At 35.9% G+C, this 19,151-nt stretch overlaps 1 protein-coding gene across 2 annotated transcripts in view; it reads left to right on the plus strand.

Moving 5' to 3' along the window:
• LOC111415969 (frizzled 2) overlaps positions 1–19,151 on the plus strand; it is a 203,661-nt gene that overhangs the window by 28,900 nt on the left and 155,610 nt on the right. The window contains exons 1-2 of one of the 2 annotated variants that reach the window (XM_023047881.2): positions 1,509–1,979; positions 18,286–18,351. The gene's annotated coding sequence lies outside the window, so the exon portion shown is untranslated. Of the gene's footprint in view, positions 1–1,508; positions 1,980–18,285; positions 18,352–19,151 lie in introns of those variants that run through there. The other variant, XM_023047880.2, reaches the window with a different exon arrangement.

Here is a 19,151-nt window from a genome sequence, read left to right on the forward strand (position 1 = left end):
GTAAAAAATGGATTATTTGCATTTTCCAAGAATAGATATGCAAACGTATTTGCAAAAATATCGTATTCTCCCGGCAGGAGGAGGTCGTTCCCATAAAGAATTGGCTTTAACAGTGCGAAAGCAAGTGTGATTTGAAGAAAGCAACCACTGGATTGTCTACGCAGAAAAACAAAATCGCTGTGCTTTCTGTAAAAAAACACGAGATAGTCTTGTTAAAAATGCAAAGTCAATCTGCATGAATCCTGTTTTGTTCACTTCCACACAAGATAATGGGCAATAACCAATACATTTATTGTTAATGTTTATGTTGATTTAATTGATTTTATTGAGAAAGTATATGATCCCGTTCATGCCCATTACTTCATTAATGGAACATTAAAGAAAACACGAAAAAATAGTATTTTCTTAAAAATAATGTTTGAAGTAAGTTAGAAAGGATAAAAACTGCACCAAAATGACACTGACAGAAATCTAAAAAAACTTAATTCGGGCATAAACGGGTTAAGAATAATGTTGGAATAAAATTCGATTCAGGACTACTTGTTGAAATATTGCTGGTAGGTATTCACTAATCTTTTGATTGTGCTTTTGACCAAAACCGGGCAGCAAGTACCTACTCTGTGAAATAAAGTGTAATAATTAACTGTTTGTCTTTAACTTGCAGAAATTTTAGTATAATTTTTTTCTCCTCTTTCTTCAACATTTCTGCTTAATACATTTGAATAAGAAGTTGAAAGCAGATAGGTACTCATCGTCGTATTTTTTACCTGGTATTACTTGCTTTCATAAAGTTCAACTATTTTCTGCAACATATTACCAACCATCGGCATTAACATTTTGTCTACAGTCATTTGTATAGCGAGACAATAATTACTTTGAAAACATCCAAGGAAGTGATGAAGAATAAATCGAATGGCTACAAATTTGTCTATTTCATTCTTACAGTCCCAGTCGTCTTATCGTTAAATCGTAAAGTCCTTAATATAGATAGAAATTCATAGCAAACTCTTTGGTCCATGGCTCATAACAATGAATATGATTTGCTTGGTTTAGTTCAGTTAAATATGTATCATGTAATCTACAGAATTTGGTTGTTATTTTTTTAATCTTATACCATATGTTTCTCTATGAAAATTTTGAAAGATACTTTTGTAGTAATTTCAACAATCCCTATCTAAGCAAATATATCAAAATAACCATCTCAATATGTAGTCAGAATGTGACACTAAAGATTTTATTTTCAAATCCTTGTTTTTATATTTCACATCCCCCATCTTATTACCATCTTTTTCCATTTTCCAACAGCCCTCGAAAGTCGTTCGCTCTTCTGTACGCAAACTGAAACGTTGGGTGTAAAAGCTCCCCTCGTTACGAAAACAAAAAACGAAACGGCGCCGACAAAGACGCAACGACGCCGACGTCCCTGCGACGACGCCGGCGTCGTGGGTAGGAACCCTAACGCGGAGGGATCTTATCTTCTGATAAAAGCGACGGGTTTTCCCGCACAGGGCACCAGTTAGAGTACAATTATTGGCCTGGTAGTATTCGAACTCGCCGCGACTCCTATCAGTTCGAGAACTCTCGTTATCATGTAGATACTGACGATATTTGCGGCCGTCCGAACGTGAGTTCTAGTGAAAACTAGCACTAACTTCGTTCAAAGTCGTCAAAATAATAATTAGACTTTAAATTATCTAGCTTAACAGTGACATTTTGGTTAATCTTAAGAAGCCAATTTAACTCTCCGTAGATTTCGTGTTGGTGTGTTGTGTTTTGTAACTAAACTGTGTGTCAGTGACTGTCGTTGTGTGGAGGGGTATTTACGTGAAAAGTTAAATCGGAACTGAAACTGCTGCTTCTGTCGGGAATGGTATATTGGATTGGGTGAGACTGTTTCTATTTGGACTGGGTATCTGAACTAACTTGGATTATCCCCGTTATCTTATCGACGCTACTAGACAGAGGTTAACGAGATAAACGTACGTATGGGTGTTATATCTGATAGAATCGATTGTTTGAAAGTATTTTTATATTTTTTGTGTGTTATATTTGAGGTTTTTTATTAGATTATATTTTATATTTAAGACGGTTGGTGGTGAAAAGGTTATACGAGGGTTTATTCTGAACACCAGGCAATAAATTCGCATTTCCTAAAATGAAAGCAACCCAAGGAGTCTTCTTCGCCCAAAATTCAGGCCGAGTTACATTCGGCCATAAATTTGTTTACATCCTCGAAAAGCCTGCCCAGGAAGTCTTTGCAAGCGAGCAATAGCTCTCGGTGCCGCAAAATTTATACTCTGCCAAGACGGCATTCCCTAGGCATCCCGTAAAATATTCCCGTTATATTTTCAACAGGAAAATATCTATTCCCACGAAATTCAGCATCTTTGTGGTTTGTATTCGAAATGAATCCCAATTCAGGTGTAATTCGGAGGTTACTGTTGTAAAATTCAACGTGTAAACACTGCATACTCGTTTCTTATTATTATATTACGTGTTTTCGGTGGCGAAAATAAAGATAAGATTAGATCAGGCTCGCACCGATTGCGTGCAACACTGCTGAGTAATTTATCAAACATAATTCGCTAATAATGTTTGGTTTGTATTTTATTACACCTGTCTGTTTACACGAGAACTATATGCATGCGTGAATGAATTCCATTTAAATAGGAATGTGTGTGTTAATAAAGCTGGGTGTTATCGTTTATATAATTCAAAATAAATAATAAATACGAAATAATTTAATTTATTTTTTTTTAATATTTATAAAACAAATTAAATTTCAGGAAAAAAATATGTATATGTATAGAGCTTATGTTTTATATTTAATGTAAAACGTGTTTATGCAAAAGTTTTTTATACCTTGTTTACGTTACCTAATTAGTAATTTCCCTCAGCAACCTTTTTTTATGTAATTACGGCGTCAAATAAAGTAAACGCGACTAAAAGGATTTCCATTCGGATTTTCTCTCTCGGAACGAGCCCGGCAAAGCTGGGGTAACCTTTTCACACCCCGATTTTTATTTCGCGTCTTTTTCATACGGTCTCGCTTTGAGTGAAAACAGGTCGGAAACCCGCTCGGCCGAGTGCGTAACTTCGTTACGGCGTGAGACCGTTTTTCGTCTAAAAAGACGGCAATTTCGCTTGAAAATTTTCAACGCGTCCCTCGCGCAATATAACAGCAGCGTCGGTTTCTACGATCCCTTCCAGTGTAGTGGCAACGCGGCCTCGCGGTGCAATGAAAGGGGATAGGCCTCACATAAGTGCTTTACTTTTATGACAGTTCAAAGGGTTTTTTGAAAAGGGCCCTGCACCGAGATCTGCTTACCGCGGATGCAATAACACAAAGAGCTGCGCGGTGCTCAAAAGGCCCTCCTCGCGTACTCCCGTGTTGATATATTACCTTCTTAAAAAGTCAATGTAAAAATTAGAAATGCGGCCGTAGACGACGCCTTGCGTTGCGACGCCCTGCGTATTGTGCCCTTTACGAGGCCACGATGGTTCTTGTTCCTTCGTGCGAAGCCGACGAGAAGAAAGCCTTTGGACGGATTTAATGCGACGACGTCCTTTGCGGCAAAGGATGGCGCCATTTGCTATTCTACCACAGCGCTTTGTCGCTGTTTGTACACGCGAAATAGTTACTGAGGTTTGATTTTTTTACCGCGGGCTTCCTTTGGTATGTCTTACTTTGACGAGTAGATTGCATCGTTTGTAACCCAACATAAAAGCATTTGATGGTTTTGTATTCTTTAGTATACATCATGTCTTTGATTCACTCTGTTGAAATAGAACGGAGAATTTAGAACAAAACAATGTAGGTCAATTTCTTAGAAGCTCCTTAAGGAACATTGTTCAAAACGCCCAATTATAAATCATTGAATTCGAAGAGCAAAGACAAATCTAGCAAACGGAGAGAATCTATTTTAGAAGATAGAAGATTAAAAGACTTACTATTCAATGACTACAGATAAATGTTATAAGATTAGGTTCTTAGTTAGATTCCAATTGACCAATGTAGGCGATTCTGTGACATATGCAGGCGTTCAGTCGATTCAGCTTAGTTCCCCATATTCTGGCACCAATCCAGGAAAGTATTAAATCGTCGCGACAGAATTCAATACGTAACGATTTCCAGGAAAATCCCCCCTCGGGGAGAATAACCTCTTCTCTCACTCTGGCTCACCACGCCACTGTTGCACCTGAACACGAAAGAGCCAGCTGCCTCCATAAATCCAAGATCCAGGATTAGAAAACGGCGATATTTATTCGCTAACGCTCATTGTGGTCAACGATAAATTAGCCTTGAGATGAGGAAATGGAAATTAATTGAGCCTCACATATTTATACTTGCACAAAGACTCCGGTTTTCCGACAATGGGAGTAACACATAGAGTACATAAATTTGTGTGTGGTTACTAATGAGGATAAAGAAGCTAAATATACAATGTAGGATAATGTGAAACGTCTATTAGATGACGTCATAGGAAAAGGGGCGTTTCACTCAGTTGTCAGTTGTCAACGAAAACGTTTACTTGATTGACGTGGTTGACTTACAGGCGCCGAGGTGCTCTTTGGAAATAGACTCGTCTCTGGGAGTCTTGTTTATTTGTCAAACGGGACGTTCAAGATTTTTTTACCCCCAATTATTTAGGTTGATGGTTTAGAATTACACGGTCAACATCAGAAAAAAATCTCTTAAAAAAAGCTCTTAAACAGCATCAAAACATAATTTTGGAATTTATAGTTTGCACAGTGGCGTCCCCAACGGGGGGCCTTCTGGATGATAGACTCGCGAGCGTTCGCCAACAATTGAAAAGCAAACGCCTTATGGTCGACAATCGAGTTTACGAGCCTCGTGACCCGAGTAACTTAACTTGAACAACGCCCGTTCGTCGTTTTCCACGAGCTGGAGCGCCGTAGGATCGTCGTCGTTCCCGGCGTTAAATTGTCTCGATTAATCCGTTCGATGGTTGTATTCCGTATAAAGTATCGTGTTACCGACGATATATTGATTAGGATTTATATTCCGCGCTTACGGCCATGTACGGCCTTCGAAGGCTACGCGGGGAAATCGTTTCCTGAGCTTAACGCTCGTTATCTGTCGTGTTATGCAACGTACGATGGTGGGCGTGGTCCTGTTTAAGACATCTTTCCAGTTCAAAGATGTGTTGCGTGTTGTGCTAATACAGAGGTATTGTTAACAAGAAGGATATATATCTTTTCGAGTAACTGTAAAATCGTTATAAATTTGGTTTAACATCAGGTGGACATGTATATCTGTACAAAGCCTTTTATAGAGTCTACTTGAACCAGTGACAGTACATAAATAAGTACGTTATATATTTAGAAATTAAGTCTTATGTACTTCTAACTATATGTTCATAACTAGGTAAAAGTATTATTTAATTAAAAGGCTCTAACATATACACGGTGTAACACATATATACATACAGGTGTATTAGATTCATTTTATATGTATATAAAATTTTATCTGAAAAAAATCAACGAATGGTTTTATTAATATTAGAACTAATGGAAAAGGACTTTTCGACAAGTGAAGTTAACATGGATTTATCAATTAACTCAATTTTTGAGGAATTTATACATTGGTACAGTTTTAAAGATACTATATTAAAGATAATAGAATCTTTTTACGATCTCGCTATGATACCCATCTAAATCAGTCGATTCCAGGGGAACGTTATTAATCTGTAAATAGATGCCATGATGGTTGGGAAATCAAAATATATTCAACGAATGTAGCTACCTTAACATAATTGAAGTCTATTTGGAGCTAACTAATTTATAGCTCGAGACCATTAAAATAAATAGATAGATGAACAAACAAGAGTTTGTTAAGAAATGGGAAAGATACTAATTTTTGTTAAGATGAGCTGAAGTACGAAACGTGTTTAAAACGTTCTACATAAAGAGACGATGGAGATGAGGAATGATGATGTGGTATTTATAGTGAAATAACCAGCTGATCCCGATTTTGTTCTAAAAGAAAATTAGTTTGTTAAAATTTTGAGGGAGAACGAGGAATCTATCACATGTCTAACGTTGATAACTTGCAAAAAATTACATTATTTGCATTTAGATAAAAAAACATATTGCGGCTGATAAAGTGTACACAGCGAATATTAAAGGGGTTCATTAAAGTTGCGATTAGTTTATAGAAAAGCTTATTTAAAAAAAAGATTAAAAGATTATTTGCTTTATTTAATATTCATTGCTTAGATTTAGTGATATTATGAATAGATATAAACCACGATCTTAAAAAACTAAAAAAATATTGCTTATTGTATGTTTTATAAAACTAAACAGCCGAGGGTATCAACAATACAACCGAGGGTTTCAAACTCATTAGAAAAGAAAATGAGGTTTTAAGAGATCAGGATTGGATTCAGATCAGGATTCTCAAATACATATTTTGTGATTAAATTTGTATGGGTCTTATGGGACAATTTGTTAAACAACCCAATCAAAGCAAAGAAAAAACGATGCACAATATGTTACTCGCGTAACATTAAAATGGAATCTAAATCATAGGTTGGGTTGGAATGAGGGATTGTGATGAGTCTCTATTATTAGCTACTTTCGTTCACATTGTTTATTAAAGTAATAAACTCTTGTTTGAATTCTAAAATTGTCATAATCTACTTGTGAAATAATTTCTCAACTGTTATTGAATAAGATCTGATTGCAACTGGCCGGCGGTGCAAGTAGAATCAAAAAATTTAGCTGCTTATCAAAAGCAAAAGATGGAGACGTGGAGCAAACATTGTTTCTTGATGTGACTTCTGTGATAAATACTTTTGAATCAGTTGATGGATATATATTTTGAATTGGTTTTACAGAGTATGCACTTCGACTCACCAATTTTCAGGGCTTGATCGTGGTAGTGAGCGAGATTGAAACGACAAGTTAAGTATACCATATGGCATATACACAATTCGCAGGAGTTGTACCGGTAACTCTTATAAATTAAGGATGACAGTATTCTGTGGATTTCGTTGGAGATGTATTGCTGTCGGTAGCGAAATCTTCTTCGATTGGGGTTGGTGTGATGATGATACATTTGAATTTCCACATGAGGTGCATCCTTTGCGCATTTTCTCTCGAACTCTTCTATCTAGCTTATTGTTCTACATGTGCTCTACAAAGCTGAAGGTGCGCTATAGACACTTCCTGCCTTCCTTAAATCGGGCCTAAAATTCTCTTCAAGGCCCTTCTTTCAAATATATCAATATCGTTTGTTAGTTTTTTAGATAAAATCCATGTTTTACAGCCATGCTCTAATTGTAATGTTGTGGTGTGTTTGAGTTGAATGTATTTGCAAGTATGACATGAGCTTTCGTTAGTTAACATATTTTTCCCTCTTTTCTCCCAAGGCTTGTTAGTTCTATACCTAAGTATTCAACACCAAATAATCAATACCAAATTCTAATCGATTTGGTCCTCCGCAATCTTGCTAGTCATGTTACGTTAGTTGATTTTGTATTCGGACTTGCTTTAAGGGTATATAACATTTTATATGGACGTTAAGTACTTGCTTAGGGAGAGAATCTCTCGATAAATCTGCAAATGACAATCGTTGTGCCCTTCACGAGGAGACGAAAGTTGGATGGACTAATCTGCCCAAGTATCCAAGGTGAAGAAATTCCTTACTCAAAGGAAGTCAAATATATAGGAGTAATCCTAGACAAAACTCTCTCATGGAATGGACATTTGTAGGGAGTTTTACACAAAGCCCTATCCTTGTGGACTTGTCGCAGTCTTTGTGGAAAAAATTGGGGTCTTACCCCTGTAAGACTGTACTGGTTCTATGTGACTGTGATTAGACCTATGACTACATACGAAGCAGCAGCCTGGTATAGAAAAGTCCGACAGACTGCAATTATCAGTAAACTTTCACGAATTCAACGAGTAGCTGGATGGATTTTCTGCTTGGTCTATCTCCTTTGCATTTGTATGTACACTGAGGGAAATTATTCTTGACTTTCAAGAAAAATTTATTCTTGAATGTATTTCTTAGAAACAAGTATAAGATACTCTTAAAACAAAAATATCTTGTTGTTTTAAGAATATAAATATTATCAAATGAAGTATATCATATTCTTAGCATCGAAGAATATCAATTTTTTGTACCTATCAAAAAATTCATTCTTGCGTCAATAATTTATAATACTCAAATGAAGAATTATGCAAGATTGTTGTTACATGAATAAGTTTTCTAAAAAGAAAAATACGTTATTCTTCAAGATTATTGATTTACTTTCACTAAGAATTCGTTTTCTTGAGAATCAAAAATATTTGTATACTTGCTTTGAAAATATGTGGTTTTTCTTCACTTAACAAAATGAGCCAAGAGTAATAATCTTCTTTCAAGAATATATTTTCCTCAGTGTAGAGAAAGTGGCTAGAACTACCATTTACAGATTTAAGCAATATGCTCAAAACTGTTCCGACATGTCCTATCAATGGGCTGAGGAAGACAATATAAGCACTGATATTCTGCTATCAATGCCGTCAGATTCGGCGGGATCACTATCAGTGATTAATGCTCGATACCAGATAGTACTGCCTGAACGGCAGTCCTGGATCGAAAACGAAAATTTTCTGATTCATGGAGATATTTGCATGTTCACAGATGGATCAAAAACGCCGGAAGGGTCGGAGCAGGAGTATACTGCCAGACACCTCGGATTAAGCAAGCTTACAGCCTGGGTACGTACTGTATTGTATTCAAGGCGAATGTATTTGTTATTGACATGGGTGCTACAATCCTTCTTGAGAGAGGGGTGAAGAACATGACAGTACGATTTTTCTCAGACAGTCAAGTCGGTTTCCAGACGCTGCAAGCCGTGAAAACGGTGTCGGCTATGGTTAATGACTGTAAGAGAACATTAAACACACTGAGTTGTGATAATAGAGTTTCTCTGATCTGGGTCCCAAGTCACTCTGGAGTTGCTGGCAATAAAGCGGCATATGAGCTAGGACAAGAGGAAAAGCGTTTGTGGGGCCAGAACCAGCAGTTGCGTGTGTATCATTTGCGATAACCAAACATAAGATTGGATTGTGGGCTGAAGAGAGACTTCGAATACTGTGGACCAGTTTTCCTGAAATGAGACATGCTAAGATGTTTATTACAATCGCCACTGTCAAACCAGGGAATATTTTAGGACTTGCTCGTAGCAGCATTAAAATTCGAATGGGTTTCTTTACTGGACACTACCGGTTAAAAACACACCTCGACTTGTTGGGTCTAGCCGACGATGTTGAATGTCGACTATGTGCGGAGGATGAGGAGACGGTTGAACATGTTTTATGCCACTGCGCTGCAGTGGTAATCGCAGCTTAATCGTATCTGATTCTCGATTTTTAGGTCGCAGTTTATCTGCCGAAAGGATCTGAATGACTTTTCACCAAGCAAGGTATTAATGTTCATTGATTCCATTGGACTGCACGGTAAAATTTGATAACGTTATCTATCGGAGTACAATAGATCATTAGGGTCAGTATATGGGGCATATTATTGTCTTGTTCCATTTTGTTGGTCTTTCCACATCTGTTTACTCAATGCGTGTATAGTTTCCGTGAGACTTTCATTTTCCATTCTGAACAATTCTGAGGGATTTCGTGAGTTCATGTTCTTGTTGTTCCCACACTTCATCTTATGTTGTACTCTTTTCTTATTAATCTCTGCAAAGTGTGGTGTGACGCTTGAATGTCTCACACCTCTGTCTCTGTCTCTTTATGTATTTACAGACATTTCTTCTATCGTAAGGCTGTTAAAGTCGAGTTCAGCCATATCACTTTCAGTACATCAGACAAAATGACGCAACAGTATTTCCTATCGATAATGATGTGAGTATTAATAGTTTCAATAAATTGTTTACGAAGTAGGTAGAGTTAAATGGGCTAATAGGTTAACTAATTTCAGCAAAGAAGAATATTCAATGCCTGGTACTTTCTCATTTTTCAATGCAATTATTTTATTATGAGTTTCATCTAATTTAGGAGGCTTCATTAGTCTTTGTTTTTGTTGTACCCACACTTCATCTTTTGAGTATTCTTCCTCATTTATCACTGTTTCGATACTCAGCACTTCTTTGAATTATTTATGTGTTGTTCCATATATTTTATGTACTCTTCATCTCTTTACACTATGTTTTCCCCGCATTCCTTGTTGAACCAGGATTTCATGTTTCTTTTTACTGCCACTCCCAAGACTTCATTGGCACATTTATTCGTAGAGGTTCCATTTTCTTCCATTCCATTTTAAGATTTTAAGATTATTTCCAATACTTTATCTATTTTTTTTTGTCCATCTTTCTCGAAATTCCGTGTTAGTTTTAGACTACCGTGTATTGATCGTTAACTAATTCTCTATCTAAATTTCACTTAGACCGAGGATAGCCCATCGATCAACGCTCTTCCTTTATCCGGGGTTGGAATCGACAGTGATAGTTACTAAGCTACTCAATCCACTCAGCAACTGCTCTAGGCGGAGTTTTAGGCGGTTGAGCCAGATAATAATATTAGCATGATAATCAGCAAATCGTAGTACATGACAAAGAATCATGTATTTTGTCAATTTGGTGTCATATTATCATTCATTACAAGTAATTAAGGTCTGGTGACTCCTAATAGCTTCTTTGAATCGTTTACAATGTAGGTAGTGTTGGACGCCTTTATGTATCAACTCCTCATTCTCCTCCTTAAAATTGTCGTCCAATTCTATTATCATTCTACTCGATTTTATTCCTCACTAATATTGTTTGGTCATGACTATTCAACCCTGATTATTTGGCAGATTAATTATCAGGACCAAAGCCGATTTTAAAGAAACATTGGGTTTTGATTGAGCAAAACGAGTAATTTCAATCCATATTGACCATTTTAATTTATGTATTGCATTACGTTTGTTTGTATGCACATATGTAACCTTGAAAAATAGTGGCATTTTATCTGAACACAGAACAAATATTTGGTTAAATAATAAATACATTAAATTCAAATAATGAACTAATTGTTGTATAAGCCTTTATAATCATGAATTAAATATAAAAAATTAATTCGTGCAACTGGAAATGGTCTAAACACCAACTTTAGATTTTTCATATATGTATACTTGCAGTAAATATGATATTATTATATGATATTATTATAATGCTTAATTACTACTTGTTTGTCATGATTTTTTTCTTTCAAGATGAACAGCATCTAAAACAAGATAAAATTTTACGAGAAATCTTAAGTGAGAGAAAGAAGTGGAAAGGATTCCTATATTGATGAGGTTGTTAGCATTAATTATAGTTTAATAGTTAACATTAAGTTATAGACGGAAATTTTTTCAATAAAATTTCTAATTTATGTCTGTTGTTATGTGCTTCAATCATAACTTACGATCTAATGAGAAGTAATATCAATAAATTTAATTGCAAAGAGGGGACACTTGTCAGAAAACTGCTAACGGAAATTCTAGCCGTAAATAAACGTGTCGTTTTATAGGCAAGAAACTTTCTTCAGGTGCCATTCATAATGAAGCAAAGCCTGTAGGTAGGATTCGCTGGTTAAGACGTGTTCTCCCATCACATTCCTTATTACTACCGTTTAATTAGTCTAATCCGCTTTCCTCTATTTGAAAAGGTAGGGAGACGCGTTTTACGATTTCACTATTGTAACCGTTTCACAACGAATGATGCCTGTAGTCGCTCCTGAAAGTTAATGCCCGGATGGCGTGCTGAAAATAGCGACGAATGGGTTAGGTGCCATAATGGACTATAATTTAAGAAGTAGGAACGAGTTTTTAATCGATGGAAAACGCGTCTTGCCGGCTCGTTTTATGTCAGTTGTACAGTACGTAACGTATTTTTATGCCTCGTCTATCGAAGTGAACGTAAATCATAATGTATTGGCTATAAAGAATGAGGGGACATTTAAGGTAAGAACGGCCTATACAATATTAAAATTATGAGACAAGCTTCAACGGCGAAATAAATTAAGGAAATTAATTTAAAATATTGCCTTTAAATCAGTTGGTTTTTTCATTTTTGAACAATTTTCAAGCTATAATCTCCCCACGTACACGCCTTTTTTCCCTCTTCCACACATTGAATTAAACGGGGGGTTGTCACCCCTTAAAAGCGACACCCTCCTCATTGTTTAAACCGAACACGACATTGAGATGCAAAGCAAACCGTGATCTCGGTTGAAACGAAACTGACAGCTGAACAACGGGGCCTCGTGTGGGGATAAAGGTTTTTGCAGGATCGAGACGCCCGCCGTCGTTCGTGATATTTTCACACGCAGTTTTAAAAAGGTTACGCCTTGCGGTGTTCCCCGACAAACTTTGTACATTCAATTACCATCCTGATGTTCGTTTGTAAAGTCTTCTTCGCAAAACGGATTTACGGAGCGTCAGCTAATGCTCGTTTCTACTCCGACGGCTGCCGTAATTCTCTTAAGTGCGGATGGAAGTCCCATTAATTGGTTTGCGAGGAATATTAATTAATCCTCTTCAACATTACTTTAAGATATTAATGTACAGTAAGTACTTTAACTACGAGAGCAAGTACATGTTCAAGAATTAAAGTATATTAAGTAGTATTATCAACAACTAATAATGGAATAATTGTTAGTTATATGCTATATTAAAACTTTGCTTTCTATGTGGGAAATGGAAAAGATTAATTTATTAAATGATGATGGTCTGGTATCCGTTTGTTCAATAATTGATGAAATGACTGAATAGAAAACCAACCCCTTTATCATATTGAATAGGAGTAATTTTTTATGGTTCTCTTCGTCCCCCCACTCTATTGAAAACGCAAAGAATGAAAAATATCGGGGAACTAGAATAGACTTTGGGCACGCTTTCCATTGCGAATCAATGGAATAAATTATTATTCCGCCTGGGAAGAAGGAATCGTTAGCCGGGGTTATTTTAAAAAAATGCTTTATCTCTTTTTGGATACCGAAACGATGTTGACGTTTAACGTCGTTTTCTTTCTCGTAGACCTCAATGTGCCTTTTCCACGGTACGCCGCGGCATTATTCCAATGGATCCATGAGAGGAGAGGCCCTTTGAAAATGAATGGGGCACGCGTGGGGCGCGGCGTCTTCAACAAAGTGAGGAGGGGTGCATGACAAAGTTTGCGTGCTAAATTCACGTCCGTCAAACGGTGCCAGCTCATTGTACCTAAATGGGGGGATGGTTTTGAGTAGTAACATTTAGTATCAGATCTGATGATCCTACCTTTAATTAACGGTTAAATTATGCCAACTTGAGGTTAATTTTTCAACGTCCCAGAAACTTCTAGAAAGTTTATAACAAATTGATTCGAAAATTACGCGTCGTGTCGCAGGTCGCGCCACCGCTGGTATCATGTTAGATTAATTATCCTGAAACGTCGGTGCTCGTTGTGAAGGATTCGGGCGCATCTGCGAATTTCATGGTACATAAATAAAGCTGTATCAGTTAGCATGGCGGCCGAGAGGTGTTCATCCATCATTCCGAGTACAAGTATCGCCATCGCTCATCCTTGGAAATAAATCCAGCAACACAGTGATAAATTGCCGTTAATCTAAAATTTGTAACTAAATTGGAATTTAAACTTCCATTGGTTGACATAACAGAGGAAATCAACGTTTCAAACCTACCGCAATCCAAACAATGTTACACAAATATTCAAATCCTAAAATAACGACTTTTCAATCAATCACGTCTCTAATAACAACTTTCTGAAATGACATCTAAAATTATTCATATTCAAGATGTTTTAAGGATCAACTTAATCAAATTTCTATTAATTAAGAAATCTATAATTGAATAGGATGTTGACTTGGTTGATAAAACCATACTGGACTTTACAATCAATCACGTCTGTAATAACAACTTTCTGAAATGACATCTAAAATTATTCATATTCAAGATGTTTTTAGGATCAACTTAATCAAATTTCTATTAATTAAGAAATCTATAATTGAATAGGATGTTGACTTGGTCGATAAAACCATACTGGATAAGGATGATCTTGCGTCCCCCGAAGCGTGGTTATCTTTTCGAGAATAACGTGAATTGTTTACACAGGACGCGCCGTACTTACGTCTGTTACCATAAACACATAAATCCGTCGACAGCCCATCGAACGCCTGCACTTTGTTCCTTCGCATGGAGGAAACCTCTTCGCCACTCCTCAAAGATAACCAATTCAACAGCGAAATGGATGTCCGGAACGGCTATAAACGAAACGCTTTATTTTTTAGATGCGAAACGATTATAATGGCGGGTTTCATTTTTTTTGCAGGTTTATTTTAATGCTTTCAATAAAGCATACAGAAAAACCCAACCCACTTCTAAATACATAGGTGTGCTTAAAGAGCGCCTACCATGTTTTGCATTGTAAATAGCAAATCATGACATTCTGCATTTCTCCTCCGGATCATTAGTAGAATGTATTAAGATTACAAAATATTGACAATCCTACGCAAATCGATGCCGCATCGAGATATACCTATATATTTCTTTGTTTAAATTGTGAATCTATACAACAGTTGTTTTGTTTGATGTGGGTTATGATAACGAGATGATAGTTACAAATTATACAGAGTGAAGCAAAAGTCTTAAAATACCTAATTTTCTCGTAAACGTCTAGCTCGAATTATAGAAAATTTGGGATATGCCTATTTTAGAATACGAGAATTCCAGACGCAACATTTGCAATGTTGTTAGATTTACGATTTCCCTGATATTATTACTTTGGATTTTTAAATGCAATACTCTACATATTGTTTACTTAAAATTTGATGTAGTGAGCAAAGTCGTAAATAAAATAAGGAAATGAAAATTATTTTTTGGATTTAAAATTAACTTTAAATCTTTAATGCAGTTCATGTAATGACTGATTTAGGATATTAGCAGCCGTAACTGTAACTGTAAGATCTAGCCAACAAATTTCAAACTAATTACTTTCCATCATAACTTTATCTTTACGATGCGATAAACGGGAATCGCGCAAATAATAATATGCACGACTATAATTCATTAAAGTTTGCTTCAAATTATTCAGCGTTCATCCTTGCAAATAATTTGCCGGCTGTAAACATTTCATGATTGACCCACTGCGCGCGCCTAAGTTAGGCTATAACCATTAGATGTTAAAAGATGGGTAACTAGAGATTACAACTAAATTTGCTGTAACCATAAGGCGTCTCTAAACAATACTATATTGCTACGATTACTAAATTCGACATACTAAACCGATCATAAATTATAACGTACTAATTTAAACAACTAAATTGCTAAAATACTTAATGCCTAGTTTATTAAGTTATCAAAATGAGCTTCTTTGATAATATATATATGATATTCGACTGTTACATTCCTCCATGATTCTCCAAAAATTAATCGTGATTGACCAATAATTTGTTATCTTAACTCTGCAAGACTTTCAGATTTAGTTTTATAATTTCGACTTTTCAAATAATCCCAACAAAAATAGCCTTAAGGATCGAGACTGGTGAAAGAGGAAGCCATTCAATACTTCCTCATCTACCAATCCATTGACCTGGAAATTCCTCATCTAGATAACGCCGAATATTAACGCCAAAATGAGCTGGAGCTCTTTCTTGTTGAAACAATATTAACTCTTGTAGTCTCTGAGTACGGTTTTTATGTATCCACTGTGAATTTAGATCCTTCCAATACTTTCATTACTCCGATCTACATTCCTACATAATATAAAGATTACATTGTCAGTAAAACATATCTTGTTAACGAAATTTCCGTGGCAATTGATTTTATACCAACCATACAACGAAAACTAAATTTACACTATTTCAAAGTAATGGATTTTAAAAGCGACTTCTTTGACGTAATGGTTACAAGAAATAATAGAAAGTGATTTTACAAATCTTTCTATTAAGTTTTTATCTATCCGAGTTATTTAGGAATGTTTGCTCCTTATTTTGAACAAGGATTTTCTTAAAAATATTCGGCCGATATTTTTCTTTTTCTTTCATCTAATTGTAAGATATGCATTGAGTATAGAAATACCATATTTGAAGGGAGTCATTATAACAGCCTATTCTAAACATTCAAAACATTGAAATCTCTAGGAGTAACCTTACACACATGCTGCGAACTTGAAGTCTCCGTCAAACCATTGAAAGTCTTTCCATCTAACAAAGTACATATCGACTATTGTGGCCTGCAATTGTAATATTTTTTCTATTTCTGGTCTATTGTCTTAACGCAGCATGAATTGTGATGTTGTTTTCCTAGTCATCCATGTGCGCAATTATGCGTTTGGCTGAGCGTCTTGTCCATTATATACAGATATTGCAAGAAGTAACGCCGGTCCCATAAACCTCCTTCGACGAAGTATATCGCTGCTGTGATATCACTACACCGAGAACGTCTGCGAGAGTCCACAAACATGGACGAGATAATGATGCACACAATTCGGTATTTGCAGAAGTTCAATGTGTCAAATTTTGATGAAAGACCTAAAAATCTTTCTGTGCAAAGTTCAAACTCTAAAACCCAAAAAAACGGTATCGAAAATTATTGGTTTCAACAGGATGTTGCAAGTTTTGAAAGCCAACATTGAAGAAAAAATTGCCAATTTGGAGCCAGATGTAGAACAACATTTCAAACTGCTGTAAAACGAGCACTAGTGTGCAACTCAGGAAGGGATTATATTGAACCAATAAACTTTTCGTGGAAACTAGGGCTCCCAATTGGCAGTCAATTCACATTATGACATTACTTTCGCTAAATCGTAGTATTAGTAGATAGTGATGTAGCATTTCTTTCATTTTTTTGTTTTGGGCAAAGATTAGATTGCTAATTTAACAACAAAGACTATAGTTCTTGTGCTGGATTTCGCCAAACTTGTTTCTACAACCAAGCATAATTTTTCTCAACTGAGGTCTGATACAATGTCTTCAACATGTCGTTGTTTACTGTGTTGAAAACTCTATGCGAACAATATTCTTGGCATGCCTCGCTTCTTGTTCGTCGAATGCGATGACTGCAGAATATCCGGAAGTTACAGGTGTTCATGTAATTGGATAGCTCTAGTTCCTTGAGGTGATGATTTAATTTCTAATTGTATCGACCTTTCTAATTTAAAAGTTGTAATGTGTTATTCTTGATTCTTGATTTGAGTATGTTTACTTTTCCTTAAAATCTCTCTCTCGTGTCCGCCAAGGCTTGTTAGTTCTACTACCAAGTAATTTTACACTTTTACAGATTTGATGTGGTCTACCATAAACTTGTTAGTCATGGTTTTGGTTCTGCGTTGTAGCATGACTTTGGTATTCTCCTTATTAATTCTTAGTCCTACTTGTGTTGTAATTGCTGCACTGAACTTTGCATTTTTTTGCTTATAATATCGTTAATAATGACGTTAAGTAGTTGCTTTCTCTCAACAGAGTCGTATGCTTGTTTGAAGTGTGTATGTAATATACATATATGTTGTCCACATCTAATCATATTCCCATACACTCAGTAGAATTTGTTAAAAATCTGACCGAATGTTGCTGTTCTCTCATAAATCCGGTTTAACGTTCACCTCTGATCGTTGTCTCATAGATGGAATCGTTGGTTTAGTATATACGTCAGTTTACTAATTCTATTTTGCATCTAAATCTCGTTACCTAATCGCGGTGGCCACTACTAGCTGAACAAATTTATAGGTATGGGAAGAATGGGTGAATTGTGACTTACTTCTTTTAATATAAGTAGGAAGGCTTTCACAGCCGGTGTTAGTTAAACGAAAACTAGAACTACCAGTAGCACTATCACTAGAACTAACACTAGACCTTGAAACTTTCGGGTTAAGCCGTGCGTTTTTTGAAAAAGTGTTTGACGTTTCGGATGCCATGCTGCAACCTTCTTCAGAAACAAGTTCGAAGTGATTTCAACCTTGAAATCACCTTCTTGGTGATTATTAAATATTCTTTTAAAGTGGTAAAAAAAAATTACCAATTATTATTATCAGAAAAACGGCAAATTTCGAAACAATGCAAATTTTGTACAATTCTGACTGTTCCAACACATTTACTAGTAAATTAGACCTTTCCCGCCTTTTGTTCTACTTCGTATATGCATTATTCACTCAATATTTTTAAATTACATTATTTACTACTGAAATTATTATTATTCACACTTTCAAAATGATTATTTGATTTTATAATGGTAAAACTTTAAAATTTAACAATAATAACAAATTTGTGACATTTTAGTTTTTAAAAAGAAATTTTTGTTTTTAGATATTTACTCCAGAAGGTCAAGCGCACATGGAATTTTGAAGGAACGAACTGGAATTCAAGTTAAAGGTGAGTGTAAAAATAGAGTCCCGCTTACTTAGCTGACTCATTCACACCTCGGATATTTTTAAAATTTCCTCCGCGCGCTTTCCTGCGTTTCTCCGGGTCTTTCTTAAGGGGGCACTCATAGTGTTTACTCAGCGGAGTCTCGCCTCAACTTATCCCAATTCGTAAATTCGAAAACTTCAAAGCTTCCCCGCTCGTAAAAATGTACGGGAGACAACATAAATTGTGAGTTTTCGGTAGTAGTATTAAGTCAAGTTAATTTAGAACGTTACCAGAGAATCGGTTTGGTTTTTTTTATCAGATTTCCGAAGTAATGTCTTAAAATATGATCGCTCCCGGTTTAAGAATTTATATTGCGAGATAATGTCGCCGTAATTATTTTTCTTCCTGCCAGAAATTTCACCCGGACTTGAGGATTTATTAAAAATTCTTAGCAAGAAACGAATTCCCGTGTATTTTATTTTTACGTTTTATTTTAATTTTATTTTTTTCGATACACTTCATGTCTATTTCAGCCCAACCTTTTCCGGTGATTTATTTCAGTCGAATCACTCAAACAAATTCGCTTTCGACTGAATAAAACTCCTTGAACATTTTTACTTCGAAAGTCTCGATTGAAAATATCAGGGTACAATTTGCTTATTCGGAGATCAAACAGCGTTTCTCTCTCCCAAACGATTCGATGGTGCGTTCAATGTCTAATGAACCGGCAACTACATGCAGACTGCGGTTTGGTTATTTCCTGAAATTATTTTAAAAATCGATGGTTCAGTTCAATGATCAAAAGCTTGCCAATTATATCA

The sequence above is a fragment of the Onthophagus taurus genome, chromosome 1, assembly GCF_036711975.1.
Source record: "Onthophagus taurus isolate NC chromosome 1, IU_Otau_3.0, whole genome shotgun sequence".
NCBI lineage: Eukaryota > Metazoa > Arthropoda > Insecta > Coleoptera > Scarabaeidae > Onthophagus > Onthophagus taurus.